We start from the raw sequence: 20,744 nt of genomic DNA on the forward strand, positions 1-20,744 counted from the left end.
GTTATACTACCTCCAGTACATTCAATAAAATTATCAGCCTTTTGGCTGAAAAGACAGCTCACATATGTTTATTTCAACTGTTCTTATAGGACCCACATTGTACACTGATGTCTCTGTCACCAGGCCACACCAACATAAAATTCCTCCCTTTCCTGTCCTTTCAGAGCCTCCCCTTTACCTGCCTTAAGCTTTCTTTTGTGATCAGAGTTATGCTTTTAAGTAAAACTCCAGCTTGCCCTCTCTTCCTCCCCCTATTTACAGCCCCCCTTCCTCTTGGAGCACCTTTGGTTTGGTTTCAGGACCTCACAGGTCCTTATCCTATGGCACTTATCCTGGTACCACTTCCTACAGCATCCTCCTATGAGCTCAGGGCAGTGTGATGATATGCTTCTAATGGCCCGTACACACAAGCCGAATATCGGATGAAAACTGTCGTCCGAGGAAGAATCGTACGATTTTCGGATCGTGTGTACACTACTTTCGAGAGCCGATCACGACAGTTCATCCGATATTATTCGATCGGACAAGTATGAAATTTTTCCTCGTATGATACCAGATCGTACGATTTTCTTTTAGTCAGTATAGTTGTTGTCCGAAAATACAATACAAATACATTACAACACAGGACGTCACTTCTGATTTTTTTTTTTCTGTCGTACGAGAATTTTCGTGACTTTAGTAACCTATTCAATTTCTACTTGCGTCTATTAAGCGAAAAAAGTTGTACGATCTGTCGTACGATATTCGGATGGTGTGTACGGGCCATTACAGGAATTATGTAGAATGACCACCTCTGAACCTCAGAGAGGGCTTGCTGTGGGAGACAGAACTGGGGAGGAGTGGAATATTGCAGCAAAAGCTGCTTTTCTTCTTTTTTTAACCAGGTGTGCAATTTATATATTATGTTTTACTATAAGCTGAAGTTTCGCTTTAGAATTTGCAGGTTCCAGAGAAGCATTATCTGATTCATACTATGGCTGCATAATGCTGCTGTAAAGGCGGTGGGTTGGGGGGTTAATTACATTTTACAGGTGTGTGACACGCAATGCATTGAATTCCTAGGCTGCTATGCGGGAATTGTCTTGCAGCGCTGCGCAGGTTACAGAAATAGCTGAGCCCTGACAGCTCCATTGAGGAAGACACAAAAGTAACCTTTTTCTTGGCATGTGATACAAATGACTCCGGTCCGTCCTTGTGTGGAATTAGGAATAAAACATGAGCGAGGCTACTTAATCAATCAAATGGATCACCTTTAACCTGCTGTGGAAACAGAGCTGATGGTGTTCAGAGTTCAAACGGCTCTGTATCAATTGGTGTTTCCTATTGTTAGAAGAGATTTATTTTGCATTAAAGCTGAATTCTAGGCAAACAGCTGAAATAGTACAGTATGTGGGAGCTAGTTTACCTGCCAAAGAATTTGGAATTCTGTTCACCCAGTCCCAGAATGTACACAGCTCTGCCACACAGCACAGGCAGATGGAGGACACACTTAAGCCTCGTACACACGATGGATTTTCCTGTGTGATGACAGGCTGTTCGCGGAAAATCCGACCGCGTGTATGCTCCATCGGAGAATTGTTGTAGGATTTTCCGCGGACAATTGTTGGATAGCAGGTTTTAAAATTTTGCTTTTTTGCGCAAGTTAACACAACACCACTATCCCCTAGTTTTTAAGATCAAAGATACAATGTAAAATACTATGTCAGTGTCCCTTGTCAATTTTACACGTTATCTCCTCTGATTCCGTAACATGTCTGGTTGATGAACGGCCGTTCAGAAACAGACGGAAAAGTGTGAAATGAAAAGCGTGAAATGAAAAGCGCAAATTAACACTCACCAAACTTCTACTAACACGAAATTAGCAGAAGGAGCCCAAAGGGTGGCGCTAAAGGGCTGAAAAACCACGTAGTACATCAGTACGTTGTTGTTTGTTGGCCGACAATTCCTTGCCGTTTGTATGCAAGACAAGTTTGGGCCAACGCCCTTTGGACTAAAGTCCACGGTTTTGTTGCCCAACAATCCGTTCGTGTGTACGAGGCTTTAAAGTTGGGTAATTAAGTGGCATGCGCAGTCCATCCCCAGACTCCTGATTGAAAGAAAAGAGATGCAGAAGACTGATAAGATCATCTGCTTACTCTGCTCTGTCTTCCTATCAGCATGTTGCTTGTCAACAGATTTGCAGTCTTGCGTCTCCCAATTCCAGGGTATTTACACATGTTACATTACACTAATTAAATTTTTGTTTTCAACTATTGCAGGGCACCTTCATAACGCTTGGTTTTCAGTGTGCTGTTTAATGCAGAACTAAACCACTGAATGAATTCCCTCTCCCGTCCCTCTTTCTGGCAGGCATGCACATATGCACAGCTGGTGTCTTCTAGGTATCTAGGACCTGGCAGAGACAGTTTGCCCATATGCGCATGTGCCGTGGGATCTATGTGCTTGCACACAAGTCCTGCCAGCTTGAATGCACACATGTGCCATACAGTTGCGACATAGTAAAGCTTTGCCTTCTGGGATAGTCTGGACATAGCAATCCCAGAAATCCAGAAGTGCTGCTCTGCAGCACACAAAAAAGTAAAACGGTAAAAAATAGAGTAAAGATGTTAAACTTTTGTGTAAGACAGAAGGAGGAGTTTAGTTCCACATCTGTAATGACCAGTATTGCCTGCATGCTTTTTGTCAACCTTTCTTTTGCTAGAAGAGAAAGTGTGGTTGAGTCACTCCTCTAAGTAATTTAGCAGGCTGAGTATGTTCACCCCTTTTGCTCTGTAGGTCTCTTTTATAGCATAGTTATAGAAAAAGAAGGTGAAGAATGTAGGTCAAGCTTGGAGCTTGCTGCTTTTAATGCAATAAAATAGAAATATGAAATAATGTTGTTATGTAAAAACAGAACAGGGAGAGAGAGAGAGAGAACGCCACTGTTTAAGCGTAGTAGTGATAGGAAAATCAATAACAAGCTGGATAATTAGTATAGCACTCACATACACATGGATAAAACACAGAGTATCAATATGTTCAGTGGACCCATCAACCGATGGCAGCGTCTTAGGAATACTCAGAGGGATATACAGTGATAAGAAAGAGGAGAGAGGGGAAGCACACAATTCTCAGTGTAGTATTATTAAAAGGCACTGTATAAAAAATAATAGATGCACTCACATGAAGATTTTGTAACACAGGCATTACTTAAGGTATCCAGGAGGTGGCTGGTGGATGGTCTCAGCAGTAGATGTAAAAATACAGTGGCAAAAAACACAAACCAAAGGGAGCAGCTAACTGTAGCATTATTTATTAAATAAAAAGATCAATGGTAAAAATACACTCACATGTAGCAAATAAAGCAACAGGCAATACACCAAAAACTTCCAGCAGGTGGCATTATATCCTGATCGTCATAGGTGGATAAGTATGCCAAGAAACATTATAGTCTCTTATAGAATGAGAACCAGGAAGAACCCACACTGGTGTGTATAATTGGAGGCCACAGTGGATAGCAAGGAAGCAAGACCACCAGCCAGGGGGCCGTCCGTCATGACATCACACGTCGGGCATGAGTGGGCAGAGCTACATGTTTTGGGGTGGAGTCCCCTTTGTCGAACACCATTTTATGAACATTGCCCTAAGAATCATTACTAATCGCTGCTTGTTCTTTTACCTCTGAGGGTTGTACTGTACACTGGTCTTACTCTTTTTGCGCTGGATTTCAAGTATATCCCTTTGTGGGGCCCTACTTGATATTGTGTTTGAAATAATCTTGTCACCTGAACTGAACTGGAAAATATAAAATATTGTTGTCACCATCAGGAAGCCTGTTCTGAGAAATCCCAGAAATCCCAAAGCAATGGAAAAAACTATAGATCAAAATAATCCAGCGCAAATAAAATATAACAATTATATGACTACATGTGGTATGTGTGAGATATTTCTGCTGACATCTGCATGAAGTAATATTATCCAAACAGTGCCACGCAATATGCCAAATATATAAATACATATACAGTATGTGTGTACAGCAAAATATCCACTATTGTGCAAGTACCATCAAATTATAAAAAAACAAAAAAAAACAAAAACAAAACAAAACTCATAGTCCTTTTTCCCATCCTTCTTTCTTGCACACTACTATTAGTCCTCTTTGATAGTGAGAATTCACCCTGTGGTGCGTTAATACAATGCTCTTACCTTCTCAATTTGACCCAAACTCAATTAGGTCAATATCGCTTTTCCCTTTAAGGCTCCATTCACACTAACGCGTTTTTTGATGCATTTTGCATTTTGCAGAAATGCATGGGAATTTTTTAACATGGGTTCCTATGGAACATGTTCACATCAATGCCTTTTTGTACCTCTGCATTTTTGGAAAGGGTCAGGGACTTTTTTTCATGCAAAATGCAGCGTTTTGCATGTAATACAATTCAATGGACCAGCATCAAAAATGCATGTGCACCGTTTTTGCAGCGTTTTTGATGCGTTTTTGGCGGTTTTTTTTGTTTTTTGTTTTTTTTTAATTTTTTTTTTTAAAAACTGTAAAAAAAAAAAAAAAACGCAAAACGCGGCAAAAACGCAGCAAAAACGCTGTAAAAACGCTACAAAAACGCTGCTCAAAAACGTGGCAAGCATGACAAAAAAAACTCCAAAAACGCTCAAAAGCAACATGCATAGATGTGAATCGAACCTAAGACAGGATTTCTAAGTCCCTCTGGATGCCTCCTTCAACCCCTTTGACAATTCTAGAAAGTCGATTCACTTCCATCTTGGGCTATCATAGTGGCACATTTCACCCAAAAGAATAGTACTAATAGTGCTCACTGTATATTTAGCTATATTTTTTTTTATTAAAAAAAAAAAAAAATGTTGAAATAGCACTCACACAGATGAAAGAGTAAATAGCCTGTATTTTTCTTTAAGGATGCAGTCTATTGTACCTCTCCCAAAATGGCACTCCACATACTTCTGGTTGCGGCGTGACATCACCGAATCCTCCTCCCCACACATTACTTCACCACATCACGTGACTTTGAAATTTCATGTGTCGTTAGCCTGAACTATGAAAGTACCATCATCCCACAGCTGGGATCCTCCTCTTCCTGGGAGCTGCTGGAAGAAGATGTAAACCCAATCGCTAATATATAAGCTGTAACGTATTAATGTAAATTCCAAATTAAAGCGGGGTTCCACTCAAATTTTTAACTTAATCTTACCCCCTTCAGTTAATTGCATGGATGTTCAAATGCCGCACGAAAATTTTTTTTATCGCTGTAATTACCTTTATATTGTACTTTATTGTGGCACTTCCTGTCTCTCCTCCCATGTTTATTGCCTTTCCCCGGCGCCGCACTGTCTCCTGGGAGCTTAGTGTCAGGCTTCCCAAGATTCAATGCGGAAACAATGATCATGCATGTGAACAAGCTGTGAATGAACAGCATTCACCGCATCCAGAAAATCAATGTTTGTGGGCTTCACATGCCCACAAGCAAGATGGAAACAGCCAGCATCAATTTTTTTAAGTTATTCTTCAGTACGAAAACAGACAGAGGTGGAAATATTACACCCAAACTGTGAGTATTATTTTGGGATTAGCAAAGTGTCTCAATGACCTAAAAAAAAAAAAGATTGGTCGCCGGACTCCCGCATTAATTTGCAGTTTTAAATATGCAGCTTGCGTTAGAATAATCCCTGGTGATCCTGCCAAGGAGATCTTTGTTCAGGTACTTCCTGTTATATGGTGACAACGCTTTGCCCCTGTCTGCCAATTTTGCTCCTGTGTTGTCACCTCACCACATGGGCTTTTGATGGAGAAATGAAGTGGACATTTTAGCTCACTGTTGTGATCTACTGTTGTCATCATCAGGAAAACTACCTGAAATGTGTCTATATATTCAGGGAGTGGCGGCCGGTCCATAAAGGGGCAGGGGCACCACCCCCTAATCTCCATGCGGGGTGCCAGATGCATGGATTTCTATGGGTTTTTTTTGGGAAGCACATGATTAGAGCCTGAGGCTTTAATTGGCTTCAAAAAGGCTTCAAAAAGGTTGGGCACGGCGCACAGTGACATTAGCGAATGTTGATTCACTATTGTCTTCCTGCTTCTCCTCCCGGCCAATCAGGACAGGAAGCTTGACCTAAGACCAGATTGGCGAGGAGGAGAAGCGACCAGATTGGCCGGGAGGAGAAGGAGACCTGAATGGGGTTTGCCACCCCCCCACCCCAATAAATGGAGCACCAGCCACCACTGTAATCAGGGATGGGTTAGTGCTACAGCTAAAGTGGGAGGTGTTAAATGTAAACCCTAACTGAATGACATTCAGTTTGCTCTGTGCACTGCATGTCATAAACAATTGCCAATCACATTTAATAAAATATTTGGTTTCCCCCTTTTTTAGATCTGCCGATCTCTGACAGCCTCTTTGAGGCCAATTCCCGTCTTCATGGACTTCAGTGGCTGCATGATGGCAAATATACCAAATATCCACTATTGTGCAAGCACCATAAAGTTATAAAAAAAACAAAAAAAAAGCAAGCTGTTGTAGTAAAGATTGCTGACACTTGCCTGGTTGGTTTCTAAGCTTCCTGGCATTCTAAGTTTGGATCATCATGTACAGTACAAGACTTTTCCATTGCTGTCTAGCTATGAGTCTGACATCAGTAATGTCACAGAAAGCTAGGTCAGGCCACCTTGGTAATTAAAACAACTTCAAGAAAATTACAACTCTATCCTTCACCAAAAAGGAATTTTAAAGTGGGGATCAGTTTGATGGCTGGCAATAGCATTTCTTGCGTTTTATTTCTCATCCACGGTGGCATTTTGAAGGAAGACAAGGCAAGGAAAGGTCACATGTAGCTTTAATGTCACCCACTGCGGAGGGGATGACTTCAAAGATTAAAATATTCTTGAAAGGCTTTTTCTTCAGAAGCTTCTTGTCGCTTTTTGCTGGAGGATCAGAAGATCAATATCTGTATGCAAAACAAGTCCGCTTATTGTATCCTTATCGGGTGGAGGAGCTTAATGTGGTGAACCGACGTCTTACCGAAATATAATACTGGCTGCAGACGACTCTGTTACCACGAGCAATATGACGGATTGGGGCAAGGCAGGTGGCTGGAGTGTTTGTAGATATAAACCCTCAATGAATCCCATTTAATTTTCTAAAGCACCGTTGTGTCATAACCAGTTTCTATTTTAAATTAATATTGTTTTCACCTTTTTTTAACCTTTGTCCCATTTCAGCACTACTGACACCCTGCAGACTGTTTGCTGGCACTTCCTCTCTACATGCAACCCAGTGGTGGCTGCTTAGCATTTCTCTGGGTGGGTTTTCTAATAGTGACAACAATGGACTATGCCTGAGCAATGTGTCTTAAAATGGCCACTTGTAGTTTCCATTTGAAGAAAGTTTGATAGGATGACAACACAGGGGCACAGTTGGGAGACATGGACAGAGCGTTGTCACCCTTTAACAAAAAGTGGAAAATGTATAGCCTCACTGTACAAATCAAGCAAAGTATATCTTAATAAGATGTACCATCCTCCAAGTTAATTGAGGAGAAAAGTTTGGGAGTGCGGACCCCACTATTGCGGTACAAGAGGTGTAGCTAATAATACAGATTACTGATAAAAATTTCACAAAATTTATTTATACAAAAATAGCAACAAAAAAAAAGACATATAATTAAAAGGTTCAGATGACATGATATTTCGACATGTTTCACGGTTTTATCGCTTCATAAGGGCAATACATCTGTAAAAATATATCAGAATACAAAAGATAAATACCATATACAAAATTTCATACAATTATACAATAGGGGAGATGAAATAAAGTGATGGAACTGCTTACCCGAGCCTCGGGGGGTGTGTAGCAACGAGGTAACCCGACTGGGTCTCCCCCAGCGATTGAGAAGGGGATATAAAACACCGGCCAAAGTCTGTGTGAAGTAAATAATATGGGGGTGAAAATTCAGATGATCAATGCAGATGTCAGTCATAGATTGGTGAAGTGATAAATTGACAGTGGAAATAGAAAAACATACTAACGTGTGGGAGAATCGTGTCAGGCTAAAGGAAAGGAAAGGGGGAGGGACAGGTAGGAAAGGAAGGTATGACGGAGAGATGGGAAAGGAAGAGGAAAGAAACAGGGAAGGAATGGAAGAAGGAAAAGAGGAGGGGGAAGAAAGGAGAAAGAAAAGGGAGGGGGACAAGAAAAAGGGATATAGGAAGGACATTAAGTGCAGGGATAGTGATTGACAGTGAAAACAGGGAAGAGACATGGAAGAAAAAGAACAAAGTGATAATATCAGTGTGGGGGTTAAAAGCCAGGTACCACAGGGAACAAATAACCAATAAAATGAAATACAACCGTGAGGTGTTCAGTAGGATATCATGCAAAAAAGTGTGTATAAAACCTTGTGGTGGATAAAGCAGGTGAAAGATCAAAAGCTGAAGGCCAAAAAAGTGGTGAAACAGTAAATAAAAAGACTGACATCTACCTATGTCAAGGATATGTTAATGTATGGAGCCCACTCTGAACTCTGAAGCCATGGGAGTATGTTAGCGTCACAGGTTTGAGTGAGTCTAGGTTGGCAGCATCGAAGCTAAATAGCAGTAGGCATGAGAACATGAAGAGCGATGTCCAAGATCTAAAAAGAGTTGAGATCAAACCAGGGGACATAATTGATAGCCTGTTAAATGTATTGATAATGGTAAAGTATGGTGCAGCCATCTAACACCTACATAGGTGTGACCAGGCATAGGTATATGCATAAAGTCACGCGCACGCACGCCTGCGCACTGGCCTCGAGGCCACTAGGCTGGGGTGATGCACTCCTGATGCGCGTGCATTCCGAGCCATTGGGCTATACCCAGGCAAGGCGTGCGTGCGATGGATCGCATGCAAGCCTACACAGGGAGGGCGGGACCAAAGTCCTCAATGAGGCCAGTGCAAGCAGCTAGGGAGGCATATACCAGGGGAGAGCCTGCACCTGACCACCAGGGAACCTACCAATCGCCGGGGAGAAAAACAAAGTCAGGGGGAGTTAATTGCCATCAACCACCCAGAGACAAAGGCAAAGAGCCCAAAAAATCATTAACAGTAATCATAAAAAAACAAGTACAACAATTGATATACTAACCATAAATATAAATGAATTAAATATAGAAAAGTGTTAAATATTCAAAGAAAAATGAACAAAGCAAAAGGATAATTGAGTGTCCTCAAATTATAGGGTCCCAAATTGGGAATGCAATCATGGGTAATAGATAGAGCGGGCTGAATAACTGGCAGGAGATTAATTGACCCAAGGTGACAGTTGCCCATTAGGATAATGGGGAGGCGCTGATCGATCTGTTAGAGAAAGGATTTGAAAGAGTTAACTCCGTTCAAACCGGGGGGGCAACAGTAGCATTAAGCCTTTCTATCCAAAGGGCTTCTCTTTGTAGTAATATCTTATCTCGGTCACCTCCCCTAACATCGGGTGGTACCACTTCCAATGCAAGGAACCCTACAGCTTTAGAATCATATTTATGGTATAAACCAATATGGCGTCCAACGGTGGTGAGTTTACCGTTGGTGGAATAGTAGACATGGTCACTGACTCTCTGCCTAAACTCCCTGATTGTCTTACCAACATAGAATGCTTTACATGTACAGAGCATAAGGTAAATGATACCAGTAGTGTCACATTGGGCCAATGTATGGGAAGTGAAGAGTTCTCCGTTAGGTAATTTATAGGAGGTACATGAAAGTATCCATGGGCAAGAGGAACACTGACCACATGGGAAAGTGCCAAACGATTGATGGGTATCGACAGATTTGGGTTTATAATGACTACTCACTAAATGGTCTCTAAGGGTTTTGGCCCTACAGAACACCAATTCTGGTGTGGCACGTACATGATGTTTAAGGATATGATGATCAGCAAGAAGGTGCCAATGTTTGGAAATAATGCTCCTGAGTTGTTCATGATGTGCTGAATATTGAGTAACAATTTTAACTATGTTAGTGTTGGTGGTGCATGGGGAGGGATACAGCAGAGAAGCCCGGGTACGGCCAGCTGCCTTATTAAAAGCTCTTCTAAGACTGGTATTAGAATAGCCCCTCAGAAGGAGTCGTTCTCGTAGGGCAGCGGATTGAATGTAAAAATCCTCTTCACGTGCGCAGTTGCGTCTTAATCGCAGGTACAGTGCGTATGGAATGCTACGCACGAGAGCCTTGGGATGGGCACTCGTAGCATGCAGTAGAGTGTTCCCTGCTGTAAATTTACGATAGAGGTTAGTCCCTAGTGTTCCATCGGAATTTTTGACAATCAACAGATCAAGAAATGGGATCTGTGTATTGTCCGAAGTCACTGTGAAGCGCAAGTTCATATTGTTAAGGTTGATAGCTTCAATTAACTGTTTCAACAGGGATGGTGAGCCGGACCAGACCACAAACAAATCTTCGATTAATCTGAACCAGCAGAGTATTGACTCTATAATGGGTGAAAACTGATCATTAGAAAAAATAAGTCTCTCCCAAGCTCCAAGGAATAAATTAGCATATGATGGGGCACATGACGTGCCCATTGCGACCCCCTGTATTTGTAAATAATGTTGATCCTCAAAAATGAAAAAATTCCATGTGAGAATAAAAGTTAGAAGTTGTAGAATAAATTCGTTGAGGGGCCAGGATGTATGTTCCTGTTCCATCAGAAATAATCTAGCCATCGCAACTCCCTTCTCATGGGGGATGCTTGAGTAAAGTGACTCAACATTGATAGCCATGAGGAGGGAGTCGCGAGGGGCCTGGATTCCCTCAATGTGCCTAAGGACTTCAGAGGTATCATAAATATGTGATGGGAGACCCAATACATGGGGTAATAGAAAACTGTTTAACAGAAAGTGTCTTAACAAGGACCTTCATGAAATTACATTAACATGGTACAAGTATACTGTATATTGGATTTTAGTGATTGAGTTACATATACTTTAACATGACAAACTAGTCTTTTGAAAAAAAAAATGCATTGAATGAGGGTTATTTACTAAAACTGGAGCGTGCAAAATCTGGTGCAGCCCTGCATAGAAACCAATCAGCTTCCAGGACTTACTGTCAAGGCTGCTTTCACACTGAGGCGCTTTACAGGCGCTATAGTGCTAAAAATAGCGCCTGCATAGCGCCTGTAAAGAGCCTCTTCTGTCTCTCCTGTGTGAAAGCCCGAGTGTTTTCAAACTGGAGCGGTGCACTTGCAGGACAGAAAAAAAAGTCCTGCAAGCAGCATCGTTTTAGCTGCGCTATTCGGCCACTAGCGGGGGTTAAAAGTGCCCCGTTAGAGGCCGAATAGAGCCGCTAAAACGATGGTAAAGCGCCGCTAAAAATAGATGCCCAATGCCTCCAACGCCCCAGTGTGAAATTAGCCTAACTGAACAAGCTGTGGTTAGAAGCTGATTGACTGCCATGCACAGGTGCACCAGATTTTTCACTCTCCGGTATTAGTAAATCAATTCCATAGTGATGATTGGGCTTCATTAAAAATGTAATATCCAGGGTTAAAGTACCGTATATACTCGAGTATAAGCTGAGATTTTCAGCCCTTTTTTTTAGGCTGAAAGTGCCCCCCTCGGCTTATACTTGAGTCACCGCCATCTGCCTTCCTGATCAGTGTGTCATGCAGACAGACGGCGGCCAGCATATCATAAAAACATTCGGCGGCCATTCCAGTGTTCAAAAGCCGCGCCTCCTCCTTGTCTGCGATAGGCAGAACACTCAGTGTTCAGCCTATCACGGACATCCTCTCATCCTCGTCTGTGGTATGAGGATAAGAGAATGTCCGTGATAGGCTGAACGCTGACTGCTGGGAAATTGAGTGTTCTGCCTATCACAGATGAGGAGGAGGCACGGCTTTTGAACACTGGAATGACCGCCGAATGTTTTTATAACATGCTGACCGGGCAATGGTGGCTGCAGATCGGCACACAGATGCTGCAGATCGGCACAGAGAGGATGCAGATTGGCACAGGTAGGCTGCAATGGACACAGGGAGTCATACACAGGACACAGGGAGGTATACACAGGACACAGGGAGGTATACACAGGACACAGGGAGGTATGCACAGGACACAGGGAGGTATACACAGGACACAGTGAGGTATGCACAGGACACATGCACAGGACACAGGTAGGCTGCACAGGACACAGGGAGGCATGCAGCTGGATGCGCATTGTTGACCCTCTTTTCCACTTACAGTAGCTGCTGCATTTATCACCCTCGGCTTATACTTGGGTCAATAAGTTTTCCCAGTTTTTTGTGGTAAATTAGGGGCCTCGGCTTATATTCGGATCGACCTATACTCGAGTATATATGGTACATGTAAACCCTATCCTTGTAAAATAACCCATTCAATTTAAAATATAAATGAAAGGCAAGATATTTATGTATAGATTTAAAGAGACGTTTTAAATACATTTTTTCCCCTTCCCCTTTTTTATAAATGATCACATACCCTCTGTTCTCAGCTGCATTAAAGAGCTCAGCTGGGGGAGGAGAAACAGCAGCACACTGGTCTTCCCAGTGAAATGCTTTGTCGGAGAGGGGTGTCAGGACAAGTCTCATCATTGGAGGAGAGCAGGCTGAGTTCTCAGCACAGCTAGAGACCTGACCACGCTGTGCTTTCATGTCTAGGGTGGTCAGTTTTTAATAGGAAAGCAGAGGGTATGGCAGAAACACCAAGGATTTCACACAAAGTAAGCAATACAAAGAGGGTGTATCAGGATAAGGCTCATCATTGGAGGAGAGCAGGCTGAGTTCCCAGCACAGCTAGAGACCTGACCATGCTGTGCTTTCATGCCTAGGGTGGTCAGTTTTTAATAGGAAAGCAGAGGGACTGGCAGGAACACCAGAAATTTCACACAAAGTAAGCAATACAAAGAGAACAGGATACTTTTTCATACAAGTACATAGTACAGCAGACACATATCAGGAATATGAAATGTTGGGATTACATATTCTTTCAAGTCAAAGCCTCAAATGTTTTTTCAGAATTAGATCTATACAGGCAGTTGAGCAGAGGAAAAAACTGTTTTAAGCGCAGAAACATTTCAAATTTGCTGTGTTTAACCCTAGATGCAGCTACAAACTTATACACACTGCCATCTACTGGCTGATGTAGTTGTTGCACAAAATACATGTACAATGTATTGCAACACCCCCACTCAACAACTAGTCTATATATTAGTCCCATTTCGGATCTCAGTTATATAAATGTCAGGGCTGGGATCAGCCCTGACATTTTAGAGCTGGCCGCTCAGCTGTCGGCTAATTGCCAGCTCCTATCTCTCCACAGTTACTCAGCTGTTGATGATACCCTACTCGTCAGTCCTGCCTACTAAAGCCGTTCAGCCCAGTGGATCTCAGACTTTGCCTTGGTCAACATCACAGAAACTATCTCCTGCGATCCTGTACAAGACTTATAGTTACATAGTTACATAGTAGGTGAGGTTAAAAAAAGACACAAGTCCATCAAGTCCAACCTATGTCCAACCTAAGTACCTACTTGCTTTGCTGACATCCCTTCTGACTCCAGATCCTGCTTGCTGTTCCACTACATTGATCCCTGACTTCTGGCTTGGCTGACTATCTGTTCCGGTTACTGAACTTGGGCTATGTTTTGACTACATTTGTTCTTTTTACTTTGATTATTAAACAAGTGTGAATTAACTGTACTTCTGTCTTGGCCTGATTTCATGGTTTCTGACAATAAATCTGTTTCCTGTAAGCGGTTTTGTCAAAGCATCTGATCCACTTTTGTTTCTCATGAGTTGGAAATCTTTGCATCTCATCCCATGAATCTGGCTCTGGTTTTAATGCTACGTGAGCAGCATAGGACGTTTGGCTGGATGCCTTTATTGCTTCTGGTGGATTTCCTGATTGAAGCCTCTTGTGGCCTGGTTTCTTCTTTTACCATTTGGATTGTCTGCGTTAATTTTTATTTCTGATTTCTTTATCATTTGGTTGCTTATCTTCACGTGACACCGATGTAGAATTTCCCTCAATTTGAAGCGTTTGTGTTAGTTCATGAGAGTTTGAACACACTAAAGTTTTATCGACAATTACACTTCTACTGGTGGTTATCTTGTTTGTGTCTGAGTGTTTAATTCTGTATCCCTTTTGAGATTCTTGCGCAAGAATGCTATTGTGTACATGGGGATGTGCACATGGACATGAACATGGTTAACCTAGTTAACCTGAGGGCATAAACACAACAATAAAACAAACCCTTTCAAAACCTCTCAGAAGCACCTGCTTACAGGCTATGGGAAAGATAGTCAAGGGAAATCTCCCCAATAGGACAGAGATGCCAAAAGAAACTTAAAGGGGTTATAACCCTCCTTTATTCTATTCTATCATTTTAAAAAATTGCATTTGCCACAAACATTTTCATTTCATTTTTTTCAGCATCAGGGTTTCTTTAAAGTTAACATTCCAGTCCTGAACATAAAAAACAAAAAATCATATAAAAAATATTTTCATCTCCTTTAAGTGAACCTTGTTACTTTGCTTGTTGAGCCATTGTTGAAGTCTTGTTTAGGTGTAGTAAAAATATCAGTTACAGGTAAATGATAGCAGAGCAGGATGGCTGGCTGAGTGTATTGTATCTTGGATATAACACATCCACAAGGCAATGGGTTGTTATGCTTGCGGGATTTCTTTGGACACGTCCAGGCAATGTTCAGTCGTGCGTCCTGCACATTATATTACAGAGGAAGAAGATTCCTGGAAGGGCAAGGTGGATGACAACCTGATAACATTTCTGGAAACTGAAAATAAGTTTACTGCATTTTGTAGCAAGCAAACACTGCATTTTCTAGTTCAGTCAGGGAAAAAAATATTCATCTTATATATTTTCTTTATGCATTATGGTCTGCAATTCATAATGTGAACCATTAAGGAGGTCCATTGAACTCCAGTACTATCTCACTGGAAAAACTGCAAAGTTAGTGCTACTGGCACTCTCTTTAGAATTTCTTAAGAGTGTGTTCTTGATAAAGATCCATCATTATTTTTTTTTTTTTACAGTTCTGTCCCCAGTGGGACAAGGCACATGCAGTACCCTGTCCTATATGGCTTGCTGCTTTCTAATCCTAGTTATGGGTTCCAACCTATACCTCCTCCCCTCTTGCCATAGTTTATCTGACAACAGCTCCAAGGGAGATGGACGATTCATAGCTGCAGCTTATCCAGGCTGTGAGCACTTTACCAAGATATGCAACAGCAAGCATTCCTCTTGCCGATTCTGGTCTCAGAAAGATGCTCACAGCTTTGTTATGAAGTAGCCATCTCCAAGCCGTTGTCAGATCCGCCGTGATAGGGGTGCAGTTCAGACCTCATAGCTTGGATTAGATAGCACTTAGAAGCATAGGACAAAATACTAAATCTACCTTGTTACATAGGGGAAAGACCTGTAAAAAAAAGATAATGATAGATCTTCTTTAAATGTGGACTTCCATCCCCCTGGATGATCTTTTATTAGCCAGTAGGATGCAATGGACATCCCAATTTTAATACCACAGGACGTATGTTGTATTTAGGTAACAATCTCCACTCCCTATAATTTAAACAGCCTGAAAATAAAGCATTAATTTCTACCTAATAAGGATATATAGTACTTTTTTATTGGGGCACTAATATCACCATTAACACCCCCCTGATGTTACTGTCATATGTAGAGCCACCAGAAGACCACTGGTCACTAAGGGGCCCGGATGTCTGCAATCCAAGGAGCACTTCAGGGATTGGGGGAGATGGAGCTACTGCCTCTCTGCTAGAGGAAACCATACCGGTAAGAGTATGTTTACCCTCCACTTATACTGCAGGGTAAGTCAAATATTCTATTCACTCTTTTCTATTGGCCATCTTGTATAAAATAATGATCATGCCACAAAATACAGTATTTGCCTCCATTATATGTTGGGTTGAGAACAGGAATGGGCCTTAGACCTCAGAATTTTCACCTGAGTGTACCAGTTCTCTACCACAACCTAAAAAAATACTAGCTTATCAAGTGACATGCTACCAATCTGTTACTGCTGGAGGGGTTATTAGGTGGTAAGCTCCTTCATGGTCAGTGACTAATGTGATTGGTTCTACAGAAGCTGCAAAGTGCTGTAAAATAAGTTAAATGCGGGATGTAAAAATAATATATAAGTATTTTTAAATATCTAGCTAAGCAGAATCACCAGTACCATTGTGTCATTGTGTCAACTATTTCAGCAGCTAAATTTAGCCCTATTCAGAGAGCCACTTTGACAGCAGGGAACACCTGAGCAGAATTTTTATCCCTGACAACATCATTTTGTTCTTCTTCAGATTTTCAATATAGTCTCTTTTGGGCTCGAGAGCTGTCTCTTCCTCTTTTCTGTCCTTTCTGTTGTTGAATTACGAGTCAGCTCAGGTACCTGTCTTTGTCTGGATGTACAGGACCCATGTTTTCAATAAACAGAGCAACTCTTTTGAAGAAACTGGAACAAAGAATTACAAAGAGATGGTTGAAAACAAACAAGTCAGACTCACAATATACAGAAGAAGTATCAATTTTCAGAAAAGCTCTCACTTTTTGGGTTCACACAGTTGTGGCACATTAACGGATGCGTGCCAAAGCATTTTGTTTTATGCACATAAGTGCCTTGTGTTCATTTGAATAAGCTGCCTATCACACCAAACTGCACCAAAAAAGTGCATGCCCTTTTTTTTGGGATGCAGTACAACTCAAAGCATGGTAGTCTAGTAACGTGCATTGGGGTGTGCTGAAACACATGTTTGTTGGAAAGGTGCGTTGGGGCGCCATTGTGCCATAATACCTGAACAAAGATGACGCCATTCTTTTTTTAATTTATTTTTTTAAATGTTTTTATTTAGTACATTGTGCAATTACAATGCAGGTACCAACAATGATACTCCAGACATACATTTTCGATTTTCGACAACTCCGTCCTTTTTAAGAGAAAAGCAGATGAAGGACTGTGATTTCTGTGAGAGGTCATAAATACCTGGAAGTAATACACTGACACTTTACTTATCATGCTATACTTAACATGAAAATATACATGTGATGGTAGGTCTACTTTATTGCCTTTTGGAGAAACCCATGGTTATGTGCACGCACCATTATCTTTACCTGTTGGTGGTGTCTGCCTCTAAAACTTTGTGTTTTTTCCATTTGTGTTTGGAAAAAACACAATTGTGTTCGGTCTGTAGCTCACTGCCAGCTGTGCCTGTTTATTCCATGTTGGCACTGGAAGTCCATACCACTTAAGAGTAGATACTTAGCAAGTAAGATTTTAGCAACCTGCAAGGAGGAGGCCAAAGAGAGTTCTTTAACGCAATTGGCCAGCTTGGACACGTATTGTAATATGTGCAAACTATGCAATGGAAAAAGAAATGATTAATGCGCTACCTAAAAGGGAATAAAGGAAGAACGAAAGCTGCTACAAACCATGTGACCAAAATGTGAACAAATACTAAATAAATTGTAGTGCTGAAAAACACATATATCATATGCACAGAATGTCTCTGTAAACATAAAATAATGTCCCAATGGTGACGTGTAGTCAAAGAAACAAGTGATAATCCACAATGGATGGGTGTAGACAATGTGACAGTCCCTTCTGCTTCCCAAATCTCAACTCAGATGTCATCAAACTCATGAATAGATGGGGTACGCTTACCGGAACTGTTGGATTCTACTGCCTACTCTTCTAGGGTCTTCTATGCCCCTGTTGAAGGTCTTTCGATCGAAACGCGTAGGGCGGTTTTTATACCCTGTACACTGCCTTTTTATATTTGTGATCACTTTTATGTATTGCGGTTTTTTAGTAATAAATTACCCAGATTTACACCATGTGGAGGCATCCCTCTTTTTTTTCATATACCTCTGGGATTTGAGAAACAACTTCAACCTTGGAACCAGTTTTTGCTTCTTCTCTGTGTATCCAGAGGCGACATCCAGGCTCTGCAGAGGCTCCATCTGCCCTCGATTACTTCACATATCTGCCCTTGGTGGCATAAAGCTCGATTGATTCTATGCAAAACGGCAGTAGAATCCAACAGTTCCGGTAAGCGTACCCCATCTATTCATGAGTTTGATGACATCTGAGTTGAGATTTGGGAAGCAGTATGTAAGGGTTAGCACGTGGTTGCGCCTCTTTGGTATCTCCTATGTTGTATATATGGAAGCAATCTAGGACTTGAGCGCCGACATGAATAAATTTATACTGCATGATGCAGATCAGTGGTTAAAAGGGCAGGGGAGGCTAAAGCCATTAAAAGCGCTGATATTCTTATGCTTATTCTTTAAAGGAGAAGTCCAGCCTGAGCTTTTTTAGGCTGGGATTCTCTTAAGGGTCACAGGAGTGCAACTCATTTTGCACTCCTGTGACCTGTTTTCAGCGGAGAGCGGTCTGAAGTCCGCTCTCCGCTGACGTCAATGGCATCAGTCGAGGCAGCACGCCATCCCGACTTCCAAGTCTGGATCCGCCAGCTGCCTTGATTGATGGCAATGAGCGCGGAGAAGCAGACCAGGAGTGATGCTGACAGTCAGCATTGCTCTGCTCGGGGTGGAGTGAGAACCGAGCCATCAGCGGTGTTTGATGGCTCGGTTCTCAGTGCAGAGACGCTGGGGGACAGCTGCAGTCTGATGCTCCATCCACTAAGGTAAGAATGATTAGCAAAAAAAAAAACATACTTCTCTTTTAAGGCCTCTTGCACACAGGAGAAAATCAGCGTTAAAAACTCACCAGAGTTTAACAGAGTTTAGCAGTGCTTGCTATTTTGGGCATTTATTTTTAATTTTATTCTGGCTATTGAAATGAATAAACACTGAAGTGTTATTACACTTAGCGTTTAGGCGCGTTTAGCAGCGCCAAATTTCTTTCTGTCAAAACTCTTACTCCTGGACACACTGGCAGCGAGGATTTTTCTTTCCTGCCTCTAAACTCTCCTGCCACTAAATGCTGCTAAAAGCCTGTGTGCATGGGCACATATGATAACATGCAGGGGAGTTTAGAGGCAGGAAAAAAAAAAAGCCAGATGCCCATAGGAGCAGCTGTAACAACAACCAGTGTGCATGAGGCCTAATAGGTGTATATAGTTCTCTCTGTGGTGTAACTCCCTAGTTCATTGTTATATGTGGTGCTAGGCCCACTTTATGCTTGTATTTCACCTCTCCTGTTCTATTGATGCAAAACCAAAGAACGGAATTCAATCCAATGGGGATGTGCATATACAGCAAAAAGAATACATTTTAAAAGCATCACCTGCTTTTTATTACTCTTTGTTAGCTGTTCAACATTTTCTTCACAAAACTGATTCAGAAACCTTAGTCACTTTTCAACTTTTTCAACTTTTTCAATGTAACTTAAAGTGGATCTTTACCCATAACAATTTGCAATTCTTTAGCAAGGAACATACATTCAACATTAATAATTACGATACCAAAATAAGTGTGTGCTGTGCTTTGCTTACAGCATTGCTCTGATTACTTCTTGCTGGAGGCTGCCATTTTGCTGAAGTCCAAAACCCCAAACAGCAGTAAATCATAAAGCGGAACTAAACCCATAGATTTAACAGTTTCAAAAAATAGTTACATTTTCTGCCTAAAAGTGCCTTAAAATGGAGAGCAACTGAGCATGTGCAGAGCAGGATGAGACATTGTATTACTGGATTGTAAACAGTACACTTATTTTGAATGTTTTACCTGGCCACACCTGCAAAAAGGGCAAGCCTGACGTGATCTAGTAGGAGTTAATTTTAAAGTCCCACTTTAGTCACTTTAATGTTGTCAGTAAGTTATAAATTGACTGTAAGTGTCCCTTTTAAAAAAAAAAATATTGCAGAAATAACTTGAGAAGGATAAACAGTTTTCTTATCAATTGCCAGGAGTAAACCGAGATGTCCAGGTTGTCATCTGCTAAACTATGTTTCATACTTATATAGCCAAGATTGACATCCCGCACAACAATTAGAGACTTTTATGTTCATCATAATGCACATTACTCACCCTTATTTTCTATTCAGTCTTCTCTGTCTCATGACAGTGATTCAGACACTGATGGTGGGGCTGTCATCAGGTTTAGACACACTTCATTCTTCAGATAATAACCTATAGATTTCTGATACTGTACAAAGTTCTCTTTTTCCAAGTACATCTTTGTCGATACACATGAATACATGAATGTACGAATATGTGTCATCCCACGCTCACCTAAGACGTGGCATGGAGGTGGTGTAAGTTCAGCTGAGTAAGTCGCCATTCTCAGTGATGCAAGAAAGAAAAGTATCCTGACTGAGATAATGCCAAAAGTAGAACTTTTTTTATTGTAAATCTAGATGAAAAGGGGGCCTCTTAGTATCCCCAAAATATCTTTGATGTTTGTTTAAATGACTTCTGTGATGACTAAACTTTATGTAGATTGTCAACAATATATTGATGCTCCCTTCTTCTGGAAACTTTGGGACATTCCTTTCAAAGACTGAGTCAGGGCACATTGTGCACATGAAAGACGCTTTAAAAAAAGAACTGTAGCACCAGATTTGAATATTAACTTACACAGAGGTCCAATGTTCTTCTGCCTTATCTAGACATCTCTGATAGCAGACCCTGATGACAACCCTAACCACTTCAACCCCATAAGATTTTACCCCCTTAATGACCAGAGCATTTTTTGTGATTCGGTACCGCGTCACTTTAACTGACAATTGTGCGGTCGTGC

At 41.4% G+C, this 20,744-nt stretch overlaps 1 long non-coding RNA gene across 1 annotated transcript in view; it reads left to right on the forward strand.

Annotated features, from left to right (window-relative positions):
* Positions 1-15,846, forward strand: part of LOC141134642 (uncharacterized) — a 73,177-nt gene extending 57,331 nt beyond the window's left edge. Inside the window, exon 3 of the long non-coding RNA XR_012243252.1 lies at positions 15,705-15,846. This is a non-coding gene — a long non-coding RNA (uncharacterized lncRNA). The remainder of the gene's footprint in view (positions 1-15,704) is intronic.
* Positions 15,847-20,744: the final 4,898 nt, after the last annotated feature.

Source organism: Aquarana catesbeiana, linkage group LG03, assembly GCF_042186555.1.
Source record: "Aquarana catesbeiana isolate 2022-GZ linkage group LG03, ASM4218655v1, whole genome shotgun sequence".
NCBI lineage: Eukaryota > Metazoa > Chordata > Amphibia > Anura > Ranidae > Aquarana > Aquarana catesbeiana.